The 13,701-nt window shown below is 43.9% G+C and overlaps 1 pseudogene; it reads left to right on the top strand.

Moving 5' to 3' along the window:
* Positions 1–1,469: 1,469 nt before the first annotated feature.
* On the top strand, positions 1,470–9,177 carry LOC117849316 (uncharacterized; annotated as a pseudogene).
* The last annotated feature ends 4,524 nt before the right edge of the window (positions 9,178–13,701 follow it).

Here is a 13,701-nt window from a genome sequence, read left to right as displayed (position 1 = left end):
GATTTAATGTAATGTGAGAGGATCATATATATGGCTCCAATTATAAGGCAGATATGACGCCCATCCGGCAAAAACATCACTAATGCAGAACTGCTCTGGACTTGAATATATCACTAATGCTACTGAATTCAACTTCAGCCCATACCAGACTTGCGTAACCCAATATATATGCACAAACAGAAGTAAGCTCTTCTGTCTTTTTCAGGTCTTTGGCGTGCGTTAATATATATGTATATTAATTCTCTATCGTTGACATTGCTTGGATATACAAAACGGCAAGCACAACTAATTAAACTTGTCTGCGTTGTCACGCGATTTAATCTAATGTGAGAGGATCTGTTTAATCTCTAGAAAGAAAACATATGACTCCAATTATAAGACAGATATGACGCCCATCTGGCAAAAACATCACTAATGCAGAACTGCTCTGGACTTGAATATATCACTATTAATGCTACTGAATTCAGCTTCAGCCCATACCAGACTTGCGTAACCCAATATATATGCACAAACACAAGTAAACTCTTCAGTCTTTTTCAGGTCGGTGGCGTGCGTTAATAGATATGTATATTCTCTATCGTTTGCATTGTTACTGGTGGGAAGCCTTGTACTATCGTAGGGTCACCTGAAGTACCGTCCATGTGGGCTATACACCAATAGTCGACATGCAGATTACATATAATAACCCACGTGAAACACACGTGAAAATGACAGATAAGTGCAAGTTTAACTGTGTTTGCCTATAAAAAGGACGAGAGATCTTTGGGAGATTGGCAACTAACACTAAACAAAGGAATTACAGCACGCTTATTAGTCACTGACATCGATAGGAAGTCGAGCATGTGTAGAGTGGCAAGAGGGCTGCCGGCCCCGCGGAGAAGCAGAGGAGCAGGGAGGGGCTTTCAGGCCATCCTCCGGCCAGCCCCGCGGGGAGGAGCTCCTAGGCCTGGCGGAGGATGGTAGGGGACGAGCTTCGGCATCGGCGGAGAAGAAAGAGAAAAATGAGAGAGAAGTTTGAGAGGAGCTGATAGGTGGGCCCGAATCCAAGAGGGGTAAAGTTGTCTTTTCGAATCACACTTCATATGGATTGGAAGATGGACCGAATGCCGCTGAAGGGAAAAATAAAAATTTCAATGGCACTGAAGGGATTTCGCAAAATTTTATGGTAGACAAGGAAGTCATCAAGCACCGAGGGAATTGGCTCTATTATTATTCGCATGCATGACCATATGGTCACCACTTGTAGCTGTAGCAATAAAGCAAGTTACACCCAAAATCTTATTCAAAGCAATTTTTGAACTAATGTCCTCATAATGCCAACTCACGCGACGCATGGGAAAGTGACAGGATTGTTTAGATGTGTTTGTCAGAAGCTGCTGCCTACAAAAAGGAGAAACATCCTTGGGAGCCGAGCAAACCAAGCAAAAGAAAGCCATCAGAGCACAAATAGTCACAAAGAGAGGGTGGGCATGGAGAGTGGCAAGAGGGCTACCGGTGTCGTGGTATTGGTGGCCATGATGGTGGTTCTGCAGCTCATGGCAGCTCCGATGGCCATGGCCCGCTCGGTGCAGGATAGCACCCCCGTCCTGAGCTTAAACAGGATTGCAAGGGAATTTGCTTCGCAGGGTGTTACCCCGTGCGGGGAAAGTTGTATTTTTATACCGTGCATTACTGCTGCCATCGGTTGCAGCTGTAAGGACAAGGTTTGCTACAAGTAAAACCTAAATCCTAATATTGCAGCTCCTCTCATAAATATTGAAGCCAGGTCATTCCAGGATGTCCCGTACGCTTCAGCCAAATGTTGAAACATGGATGCTGCTTTCTCATTTGTGTGTTAATTAAGTATTGTTCCGTGCCATGTATTGTATGAACTATGTACAATTTATTGTGTCAGGAGAAAGAGAAGGGCCGGTGGTGTTCTGTACTTGTATATGTTTCATGATTTAAAATAAATGGGATACGTTGGATATGTGTACCTGCTGCATCCCTCATATTTTGCATCACTTTGGCAGCTGTTCCAATTGTGCTATATCATCCCAAGCTTCTAATTTGAAACTACATCGACCAGACGGAGTTTCGAGTATCAGTCCCAAATGCCTTAAAGAAAATATAAAGATTCATGTTAATTTGGAATTTCTTCTTCGTACGTTTCCATGTTCCTTTAATTTGGAACGTCGTCAAAAGTGACTGAGTTTTAGTGTCGACATGCCTGACCCAATTAAGTCATCTCCAGCGAAGCTTGTTCAATCTGCAACCTTAATTAGAAGGAGGGTTGATATGATGGGCATAAGGCAGCGCAGCGTTTCATCATTAGTAGGGATGGATACTGACTCATTGCTGAATCTTGATTCAGCTCGGTGCATTAGTGGTGCACAATCTGTGTGTGCATGCTAAGATAGGCGAATTAATGCCATATTATTTCTTCATTGAAATATCGCTCATATAATGTCAAAATTCAGTGTACTCAAATCATATTTTAACAACGACTTCAGGGCATACACGTCATTGTACATTTAGTAAAGGTAATCTGCTCATCGAAAATAAGGTTGACAAACTCACAGCTTATCCTGCCAGCAGATTTTCAGGATAGCAAGATTATCCGAAAATCACTTGTACAGCGTCCCGGTGTTCCAGTTACAGTTGGGCAAGGTATGGCATGGCCATTCTAGGCAGCAGCGGCAACCCACATCCCAACCTCCGCGCCCCCTCGTCAGCCTGGCCTAGGAGTTCCTCCGTCGGGCCCCGAACTCCATTGTTGCTCTAGCTGTCTCACTGCCGCCGTCCATGACCCCTCCTCAGCCCCGCTCTTCCCTCCCCCTCTCCATCCTCCTCCTCCATCAGTACGGGGCCCAGGGTGGATAACTGCTGCTCCCCACAGCTCGAGCATGACTAAGGCCTCACTGTTGCGTCCAATGCCGAGATGTTCCTGCATCGTGGAACGTGTGCCACCATGGCCTCCTTCACTCCTCCACAGGATGGGCTGGTGGGACACGAGCGCCAGGGATTCGGATGCTGGAGCAGAGGGGTAGTTGAGCAACTTGCTGATGTAGTTGAGCAATTTGCTATGGTGAGCAAAAAGTTAAGTGAAATTAGACCAAGAAAGGATCTGTGAAAAATTTAGAAGAGGGTAAGCCGACTATAAAATGCAACCTTGCTCGATAGTGGCGAACAATAATTAAGTCTTGAAATGATCTTCATCTCGCAGCGGTTATAATAGTTGTTCACTGTGATAGCATTTTTGGGATTATTATATTTTCAGTTTACAAATTATTAACCATGATGAAATTCAAGAAAATTTGAAGGAGTTGATGAGACACATAATAAACATAGACTACACCGTGGGGGAACCATTGTAAGTAATGTTCCGAAGACCTCATATTAAAACATGTTACTAATTTTTTTTTAGCAAAAACTGTGGGGGAGTTCCCCATGGTACTTCATTTTAAAAAAATAAGGGAGGCAACAGTACAGGAGATACTTACAAAGGAGGGGGAGAAAGAGAAAGGAGGGGGAGGGAGGGGTTGATTAGGTTACAACACTGACTCTAGCCATTGAATAAAAATAGCTTGGCGATCCTCCCTAAGCCTATGCAATTGGAGGGCTACTTGTTTTCTGAATCTCACGACCCAGAGTCTAAGGTTTGGTCTCGGATAGGCCGGGAAGGCGACCCGAGGGTCCCAATGCTATGGGCGGAGGCTCACCCTGGCCGTGAGTCTGGAGTGGTTAGAGGGCGAAGGGGAGCGGCCAAGCACACCGGCGGCGGCTAGTGAGGAGCATTCGTCGCCATCGACTAGCTTGGCGGCAGCTTTCGTTGCTCTGAAGCGACATTCAGCTCCGGCTTTTTAGCCGCAGTCGGAGATGAAGGTGAGTTGGGTGGGAGGAAGATCCTGGTTTTGGGCACTTGCACATGACGAGAGCTCTGATGAAGAAGGCGACGACGGAGGTGGGTCGCCGGAGTCGGGCGGCGATGGTAAGTTTCTTAAAGATGCATGTCTTGCTGGTTTCTCAGTTGATGAGGTCAGAAGGGCAGAGGCCATGGCTATGGATATCGTATCCCCGGTCTTTGGATCAGCCGATTGTGGCCCCGGACAGGTCAAGCATCCGCGGACACTTGCGAGGCGAGTTGTTGACGCAGTTGCTGACCGGCGCATGAACAGATGCAAGCCATGAAGAGGGCCTTTACCACCGGCGAGGTCCTCCCCGGCTATGTCACTAGGTGATATCCAGTGAAGGATTCTCAGGCAAGAAGAAATGGATCGAGCTTTTGTCTGGCAGACATTGAGGCTCTCCAGCAAGCGCCATCGCCTGTAGGGCCATCGGCAGTGGAGAAGACGATGAGTCCAAGGGCAGGCGAAGAGGTAAAGTTCAAATTTCAAAATCCTGTGATGATTCAGCTGCCTGAGCCAAAGTTGTGGGCTTTCTTGGTCCAGAGGAAGGCCCCACCAATGTTTCGTTTCGCGAAGGGTTTAGGGTTACTCTTTAAAGGAGCCGGCAAGCTTGTTGGTCTTCCAACTCGTGAACCTTTCATCTATCAATCGCCTGACTTCCAGTGCCCATAGAGAGCTGCTACGGCGCTAATGCTGATGACAAATAGGCAAAGGGAGGAGAGGAGGGTCCATGGTGAGGGAGATTGACTGATCAGAGAATACAGGCAAGTTAGAAGAACAAGGCCAGAACAATTTGGGCAGAGGTTTGACGCGCCTAGAGGGCAGCAGGCGGGAAGAAGTTCCAAGGGTGGCTTTGATTTTAATCGTGAGTTTGGGGGGCACACCATTGGCGGCCACAGCTCTAGCAGGTATGCACCTCGTGGCTGGGGTTTCAATCAGGGTCATGGCATGAGGGGTGGCAGAGGTCGGGGTGGTCGGGGCTGGCAGCGATCTGAACCTGAGCATAAGCATGGTGGAAGATCTTTTGATGGTTTGCAGAGGTTTTCGCAGGAGGCTTGCAAAGTTAAACAGAGGGAAGAAATATATGTGCCAGAGAAGATGGAGGAGATGGTTAAAATACAGCAGGACAGGGTGGGAGGAGATGTAGAGATGGGGGATGCGGTTGAAGGGGATGAGCAGGAAGGGGGAGAGTTGAAGTATGGGTTTAATTGTGCACGATGCACCAAAAAGGGGCATGTTGTAGCAAAGTGCACAGCTGAAATATATTGTGTAATCTGCGATAGCCATGATCATGTGAATTACAAGTGTCCGATCTTGAAGATGCCTAGGCCGGTGGCTCATGTTGTCGGATATATGGTTCATGGATTAGGGTTTTACCACATTCCTTGCCCCTCCTCTTCCTAAGGCGAAAAAGGATTCAAAAGCTGTTGTGATTTCATTGGAAGGGGGAAAGCTTACAAAAGAGGAAGTTCAGAGGCAACTGGAGAGGATTTTTCCTGGGAAATGGGTGTGGGAGCTCAAGGAGCATGAGGAGGACACTTTCCTCACCAAGTTTCCCTCAAAGATTGAGCTGCAGCGAGCAATAGCATTTGGAGGTGCGGACATTAGAGGGGCTGATGTCCCTATGGGGTCCATAATCAAATTTGAGATGTGGCATGAGAAGGAGACAGGCTTCTTGTTACCAAAGGTATGGGTCATAGTCTTTGGTATTAGGAAAGATCTGAGGGAACTTTTGGATCTTTGGGCGGTTGGGTCTATGCTTGGCTCAACTCAAACGGTTGACATGGAAACAACCAGAAAAAGTGATTTTGGCTGTATCTTTGTAGCAGTCCTTAATCCAAGTTTGATTCCTGCGCGCCTTGATGTGGTCATTGGGGACCATTATTTTCAATTAGAATTCGAAGTTGAGAAAGCGGGGATGGATGAAAATGGCAAGGAAACTATTTTTGAATGGAATGGAGATGGAGATGGGGAGGAAGAGGTGGAGGAGGAAGAAGAGGAGCTCCGGGATGGAGAGAAAGGGTAGGGGAGAGATGCTAAAAGACAGAAGAATTCCAATGATAATGATGAAGTGGGGGGGCAAGGCTGAGGCTGTGAATCCTACAATTTCAACCGAGCAGTTCCCTTAAAGAGCAAGTCCAAAAGATGAATGAAAAGGAATTTGCGATGTTTCTGAGAAAGAAGGCGGAAGCTATACTAGACATCTCTACAGAGGTAATTGGAGAGATAGCTGACAGAATCATGGAGGAAGAGGAGGAAGGGCAGCTAAATGAAACAATGGATGGAGTGGTGTCCAACCAAGGAGAAGACAAGGAGATGGAGCAAGCTGCGAGGATCCCAGAAGCAACCTTGTCGCAGGTTCACTGCAGTCCAAGGCTGCAGCGATCTAACGATGAGAACACCTTGGTTAAAGCCAAGGTGAGGGTGGCTAAGAAAAACCTGGAGCTAGGGGGAGGTACGCCTCTGTCAAATTTCTACTTTTTTGTAACTTCTAGCGATGCAGTATTGTGTTTGCAGCAAATAGGGGTTAATTTTGGTGTTTCTGAAAAAAATAGATGTGATAATGTTCAGCAATTGTTTAGATCAGAATTGGGGAAGGAAAAGGTTGAACAAGATGCTGTTGAACAGCCCTGGGTGATTAGTTAAAGAGCCTTTGTGGAGAATTGATGGAAGAAGTGTTTGATGAGGATAGCTTCCCTCGAAGTAGCGAGCTTAATGGGTCCTCTCGAAAGTGCCAGTCCCACGCTAAGTCGTGCTTAAAAAAAAGACTTTCAAGATTAAGGGTATTCAACTTTATAAAAGTAGTTCCAAATGAAGGGTATTTTCTGGAACAGCAGAGGTCTAAGCGACTTGGCTAAATCTAGGTTCTTAGGAGATACATCCAGGGAGCAAAACTTAGATTTTATAGCTCTGTTGGAAACTTGCAAGAAAGATTTCTCCCAATCTACACTAAATAATTTTAGTGGTGGGAGAAACTTTTTATGGCATTGGTCTCAGCCTCATGGTAGGTTGGGAGGCATCTTGTTGGGAGTTAATTTAGATATGATGGACATTGGCAGTATAGGAGAAGGTTATTTCTATGTAAACTTTAGGCTTAGAAACAAAAAGGATATCTTTAAGTGGGTGTTGGTGGCTGTTTATGGTGCAGCCCAACCTAAGTTTAAGGAATCTTTTTTGACTAAGCTAGTGCAATCTTGTAGCAAAGAAAGGCTACCTTTGTGTGTGGGAGGGGATTTTAATATATTCTGAAATGCTAATGAGAAGAATAATGATAGATTTGATGGGAGGTGGCCTTTTCTTTTTAATGCTGTTATTGATGGTTTAGACTTGAGGGAGATTGAGATGTCAGGCCGCAAATTCACTTGGGAAAATTCCTTGCAAGTTCCAACGTATGAAAAGTTGGACAGAGTACTAGTACGTACTGAATGGGAACAAAAGTTTCCTTTAGCTACAGTTGATGCACTAAGTAGAGAAATTTCAGATCACACACCCTTGTTGCTAAGCACTGGGGAGGAGATGAAAAGTAGGAACCAAACTAATTTTAAATTTGAACTGGGTTGGCTACTGAGAGATGGTTTTTTGGAGCTAGTCTCAGAAGTATGGCACAAAGAGAAGAGATGGGATATTCCTCTACAAAAATGGCAAAATAAAATTAGAAGATTAAGACAATTTTTAAGAGGATGGGCAAAAGATATGAAAGGAGCCTATAAAAAGGAAAAGCAAGAGCTAATCAGGAAGGCAGATGAACTCGATAAAATGGCTGAGGTCCAGCTGCTAAGTCAGCAAGAATTGGACTTAAAGCAAAGCATTAAAGAAAGACTTGCCCACTTCCTTAGAGAGGAAGAGCTGAGATAGTTTCAGAGGGCAAAGACTACTGATATTTTACAAGGAGATGGTAACACCAAATATTTTCAGATGGTGGCAAATGGCAAAAGAAGAAAAACTAGAATATTCCAACTGGAGCAAGAGGAAGGCATAATTGAAGGAGAAGGGCAACTAAAAAAGTATATTATGAAATACTATAAGGTTCTTTTTGGACGGCCAGAAGGAAATAATTTGTCCATGATGGAATCTAGAGTAGAAGACATTCCCCAGGTTACTGCTACAGAGAATGAGACGCTGACATCAGAATTTTTAGAGAAGGAGATTAGAGATGCAATCTTTCAAATGAAACATAATAGTGCTCCAGGACCAGATGGGTTCCATGTCGAGTTTTACCAAGTCTTTTGGAGTCTCATTAAGGATGATCTAATGGCTATGTTTTGAGAATTCCACAAGGGTGACCTCAATCTTTTTTGCCTTAACTTTGGGATTATAACTTTGATCCCTAAGGAGCAAGAGGTCAAGAAAATTCAGCAATATCGCCCTATATGTATGCTCAATGTTAGCTTTAAGATCTTTACAAAAGTGATTGCTAACAGACTGTCTTTGGTAGCTAGTAAAGTAACAAGATCTTCTCAAACGGCCTTCTTGCTAGGTTGATATATTTTGGAAGGAGTTGTTATTTTGCATGAAACGCTACATGAGTTAAGGAGAAAGAAACAAAAGGGCATTATTCTTAAACTAGATTTCGAGAAAGCATATGATGTTAATTGGTCTTTTTTGCAACAAGTGTTAAGAATGAAAGGATTCTCAAGCAAATGGTGTCAATGGATAGAGCAGGTAGTCACTAAAGGAAGTGTGAGTGTTAAGGTGAATGATGAGATGGTACATTACTTCCAAACTAAGAAAGGGTTAAGGCAAGGTGATCCTCTTTCACCAGTCCTTTTTAATTTGGTGGCAGATATGTCGGCTGTTTTGATTGAGAGATCCAAAAATCATAACCATTTCAGTGGTTTAGTCCCTCACTTAGTGGAGGGTGGTCTCTCAATCCTTCAATACGCCGATGACACAATTCTTTTCATGGAAGATAATTTAGAGAAGGCCAAGAACTTCAAACTGGTACTATGTGCTTTTGAAAAGTTATCAGGTCTCAAAATTAACTTCCACAAGAGTGAGCTTTTCTATTTTGGGGATACAAAAGAAAGGGCGTCTGAATATGTGGCTTTATTTGGACGTAAAGAAGGTGCCATGCCTTTTAGATATTTGGGTATTCCCATGAGTTCTCACAAGCTTTCTAATAAAGATTGGAGTGTGATAGAGGATAGATTTCAGAAAAAGCTAAGTAGCTGGAAAGGCAAATTGATATCTGTAGGGGGGAGACTTGTCTTAATTAATTTGGTGCTCTCAAGTTTGCCAATGTTCATGATGTCTTTCTTCAGAATACCTAAAGGTGTTCTCAGGAAGTTAGATTATTATAGATCAAGATTTTTTTTGGCAATGTGATGAGCATAAGAAGAAATATAGACTTGCTAGATGGTGTATCTTGTGTAAACCCAAGAGTGTAGGGGGTTTGGGAATTATAGATCTTGACACTCAAAATAAATGTTTACTGAGTAAGTGGTTGTTCAAACTTTTTAATGAGGAAGACCTATGGCAGGATATCCTCAGGAAAAAGTATCTCAGTAATAGAACTTTGTCTCAAGCAGAAAAGAGGAAGGGGGGCTCACAATTCTGGATAGGACTGATGGAAGTTAAGGCTCATTTGCTAGAGGGAGGGCGGTTCAAGGTTAATGACGGCACTCAGACTAGATTCTGGGAAGACTTATGGCTTGGAAATGAACCGTTGATGAAAAGTAATCCATTGCTATATAATATAGTCAGGAAGAAAAATGTCACGGCAGCTCACGTGTTAAGCTCCTGACCTCTTAATGTTTCTTTTAGACGAGCATTAGTGGGTGATAAGCTAGCTAAGTGGTTGGAGTTGGTAGCGAGGGTCTTATTTATGCAGCTTAATGAGAACAAGGACTCCTTAATTTGGACCAAACACAAAACTTTCACGGTTCAGACAATGTATACTGATCTGATGAAAGGGGTAGGAGTGCCTTCCAAGTGTTCAGCTTGGAAAGTAAAAATTCCTCTAAAGATCAAGGTTTTCCTTTGGTACTTAAAGCAAGGAGTCATCCTCACGAAAGAAAACCTTGCGAGGAGGAAATGGAAGGGCTGTACTACATGCTGTTTTTTTAGTGTAGAAGAAACAATTCAGCATCTTTTCTTTGAGTGCCCAATGGCAAGAATGGTGTGGAATTCAGTTAGCATCACTTTTGGCTTTCAACAGCTAGGGAATGCAGCAAATCTTTTTGGTTCCTGGCTTAGGGGTTTCCCAAATAAACTTAGGAATCAAGTCCTTATTGGTGTAGCTGCTATCTGTTGGGCTATTTGGTTGAGTAGAAATGATGTGGTCTTTCAAAGATCAAAACCTAACTCTTGTTTGCAGGTAATCTTCAGAGGAACGTATTGGATCAGGAGTTGGTCAATTCTATCTAAAGAGGAAGAGAGGGACCACCTGAAGAATGGATGCCGATATCTGGAGATTTCAACTATGGAAATCCTTAGCAAGGTGGGCTGGAATATCTTGAAGAGGATCAAGAAACTAGTCTGGTTCGGCTTTAGTAGCAGAATCTCTATTTCTTTCTCTTTTGTTTCAAAGTTGATGTTGGTCTAGCTACTTAAAAGCAGAAGTTTGTTTCTCTTCGGTTGTAAGTTGTCAAACTTTGATGGCTGAGACCGGACTTTGTTCCTTAATCTAAAAAAAACATATTCCATAATTCCCAAGCTGCAATGATGAATATATCCATGAAGAGGCGGTTGTCTTGAAACTGTCTGGCTGAAATAATTCTGTCGTGAATGTTCTGGTCTGTCCAAGTAATCTGAATCTTGGACCAACAGGTATGTTGTCTTCTAAGTATGGCTCTTGTATTCAGTCAATCAACTAGGAGCAACCAGGCAAAGAACTTTAACCGTGGCATGCACTTGGACTTCCATAGCCAACTGAAGGTGATAGGATCCTGGATGCTAGAGTAGACAAAATTGTAGAATCGTTTTGATGTGTAGGTGTTGTTACCCCAGATGTATATCCACTGATCTCTTGAATGACCATCATAGGGGATGGTTTGTGTTGACGCCCAAAAGTGGCAGCAAGCCGATCGGGCTTAAACCGGCCGGTTAGACCAGTTCCTCTAGGCTGTCTGACCGGTCCGGGCCTCTGTAGCCGATCCAGCATGTGCCCACCAGTCTGACCGATGGCCCTGACCGGTCAAACCGGTCACCCCGAGTCCGAGACAAGATTAGGAGTCCTGGTCAAATTGGAGTTGGAACAGGATTTCCTTACAGGAAAAGACCTCCCACCCTATAAATATAAAGGGCACTGGCCAATTGAGGGCTGTCACCCAATCGTCAAACACATTTATTAATCTTTTATCTCCAAACCCTAGCTTTTCCAACCCTCTTGCTTTCCCCCTTCATCTCGACGGCATTTGAGGACGCTCTGAGTGGCCTAACCGATCTCAGAGCAACCCTAGGCGTGCCATCTCTGATGGGGTGCCTCCCGAGGTGGTGTTCTTAGGCTTTCGTGGCGTCTCTGAGCCAAAACCAGTCCAACCGACCTGCCTGACAGGTCTGACCGGCTAGGAGCAGAGACTTTGATGAGGTGATCACGTGCTACACGCGCGAGCTAGCGCATTTGTGTGTTGATTGAAAAAGGTGTCAACACATTTTAGCGACTTCGCTAGGGAATAAAAGATCTGGTTTTTACAACCGTTCTGGAAAACCCTAGCCAGATGGGATCTACTGCGAAAATTGATAAGGATAATATCATCATGGCCTTCGTGGAAGACCTTAGTGAGAAGGATCAGAAGGATCTTGCAGCAGTGCAAGAGTACGTCAGGAGGAAGTTCCTAGCTAGCGTCAAAAAGGATCGTCAAGGCAACACTTCGCGAGCTCCGGATTTTGAGATGTCGGCGATCAAGGTCAACCACAACCGTGTTGAGGAAGTAAGCAATATAAGCAAAACATGCCCCGATTCCTCTACTCTTGATAGGCTCAATGCAATGTCTGACCTTCAAAATGAGCTTTTTGCTGCTTTATCTGCGCGTATAGCAAGTTTAGAGAAGGGTAAATCGACTGAGATTGCCGATTCAAATCTCCCTCAATCAGATTCACATGGGGTAGCACACACAAGTCCGTCGGCCAGTTCAGGGGCTCCTATTGGAAATCCTACATATGGCATGCTGGCTAACTTCTTTCAGGGGCAAACACCGCCTCCCGGTCAACCGACAAAGCCGATCACGGCTAAACCGGTCTGACCGGTTGGGGCTACCGGTCCGACCGATCAGGCCAGTCAAGTCGGCCAGTTGATCGTGGTTCCTGAAACTCTAGTACCACTCGTTGTTATACCTAGTTCGGTTGCTCCTAACCGTGCTGGTGGCGTTGGGCCAGTTCCACCTGTGTCCAATATGATCGTGTACACGTCACCTCCTATTCCTAATACCAGTGTGTCTTCGAAAGGCATACCAAATGACGTGTATGATGATCTTTATCGCATTCAGAGTGGTAGCTTACCTCATGTGAATGAAATAAATGTGTCAGCTACAATGCAGAGACCATCCTGAACATGGGATGAGAATCTCAAGTTTAAAGAAGAATTGCTTAAAACTTTAAGAAGTAAACTTGGGATCGATATTGGCAACTCTAAGCTGTATGAGAAGCCATATGATGCTAGTTTTGATTATGTTCCTCTTCCCCTTGGTTGGTGTGTACCTGATTTTCTCAAATTCACTGGGGAAGACAACCGTACTACATGGGAACATGTTAGCCAATATCTTGCTCAACTAGGTGAAGCTAGTACCTATAATGCCTTAAAAGTTTGATTGTTTTCTTTATCTTTGACGGGTACAGCTTTCACTTGGTTTTCTTCATTGGCTTCTGGTTCTATTGATTCTTGGGATCAACTAGAACAAAAATTTCATGATCATTTCTTTAATGCGAATCTTCAATTAAAATTGACACATTTGACATCGGTTAAGCAAAGTAAAGATGAATCTATTTCTGATTATATGAAACGGTTTAGGGAAACCAAAAACCGTTGTTTCAATTTGTCACTTTCTAAATCAGATTTTGCTGATCTAGCCTTTAAAGGTTTAAGATCATCTATTAGGGATAGATTAGAAGGCCAAGAATTTATCAATGTTGCAATGGTACATGTGAGAGCCCTGGCACAAGAGACTAGATTAGCTAAAGAAAAGGATAGCTTTAAATCTCGTCGTTCAAATATGCATGCTATTGAGTATGATTCCAATAGTTCGAGCAACGTTGATAATGAAATTTATGCTACTGAGTTTGTTTGGCCTTCTAAAGCTAAGTCTTATTCTTGTGCATCCCTCAAGCCGGCCCACAAGAGTCAGCAAGAAGAAGTAAAATTTACTTTCGATGTTTCCAAGTGCAATGGTATCTTTGACGAATTGCTTAAACTTGGACATCTGAAAATATATCATACCATGCCTCCACTTGAAAGAGCTGAAAAGGAAAGCATATTGCAAGTTCCATAATACTTTTTCTCATGCCACTAATGACTGCAATGTGTTCTGTCGACAGGTTCAATCGGCTATAAATGAAGGCCGGTTGACATTCCATGAGATGCAAGTGGATAAGACACCGTTCCCTGTCAATACAATGGACATAGAGCGGCCCAAGGTTCTGGTTCGGCCGCATCAAGCCGAAGCTAACAAAGGCAAGAATGTGGTGGTCGGCGAAGAAAAGCCCGATCTGAGAGGAAAAGAGTTGACAAGGGAGGTGGTGTATGAAAAGACTCTAGATGGTAGAGAGTCATTCAAAATTACTGTAAAAGCTTCTGGACACGAGGGGCAAGCAACGTCCGCAGCATCTGGTCAAAAGCCACTCGAGCCTACTGTCCAATCCGAATTGGTCAGATCGGTGC

Source organism: Setaria viridis, chromosome 3 (assembly GCF_005286985.2).
Source record: "Setaria viridis chromosome 3, Setaria_viridis_v4.0, whole genome shotgun sequence".
NCBI lineage: Eukaryota > Viridiplantae > Streptophyta > Magnoliopsida > Poales > Poaceae > Setaria > Setaria viridis.
This window is presented reverse-complemented; position numbering and strand designations above follow the sequence as displayed.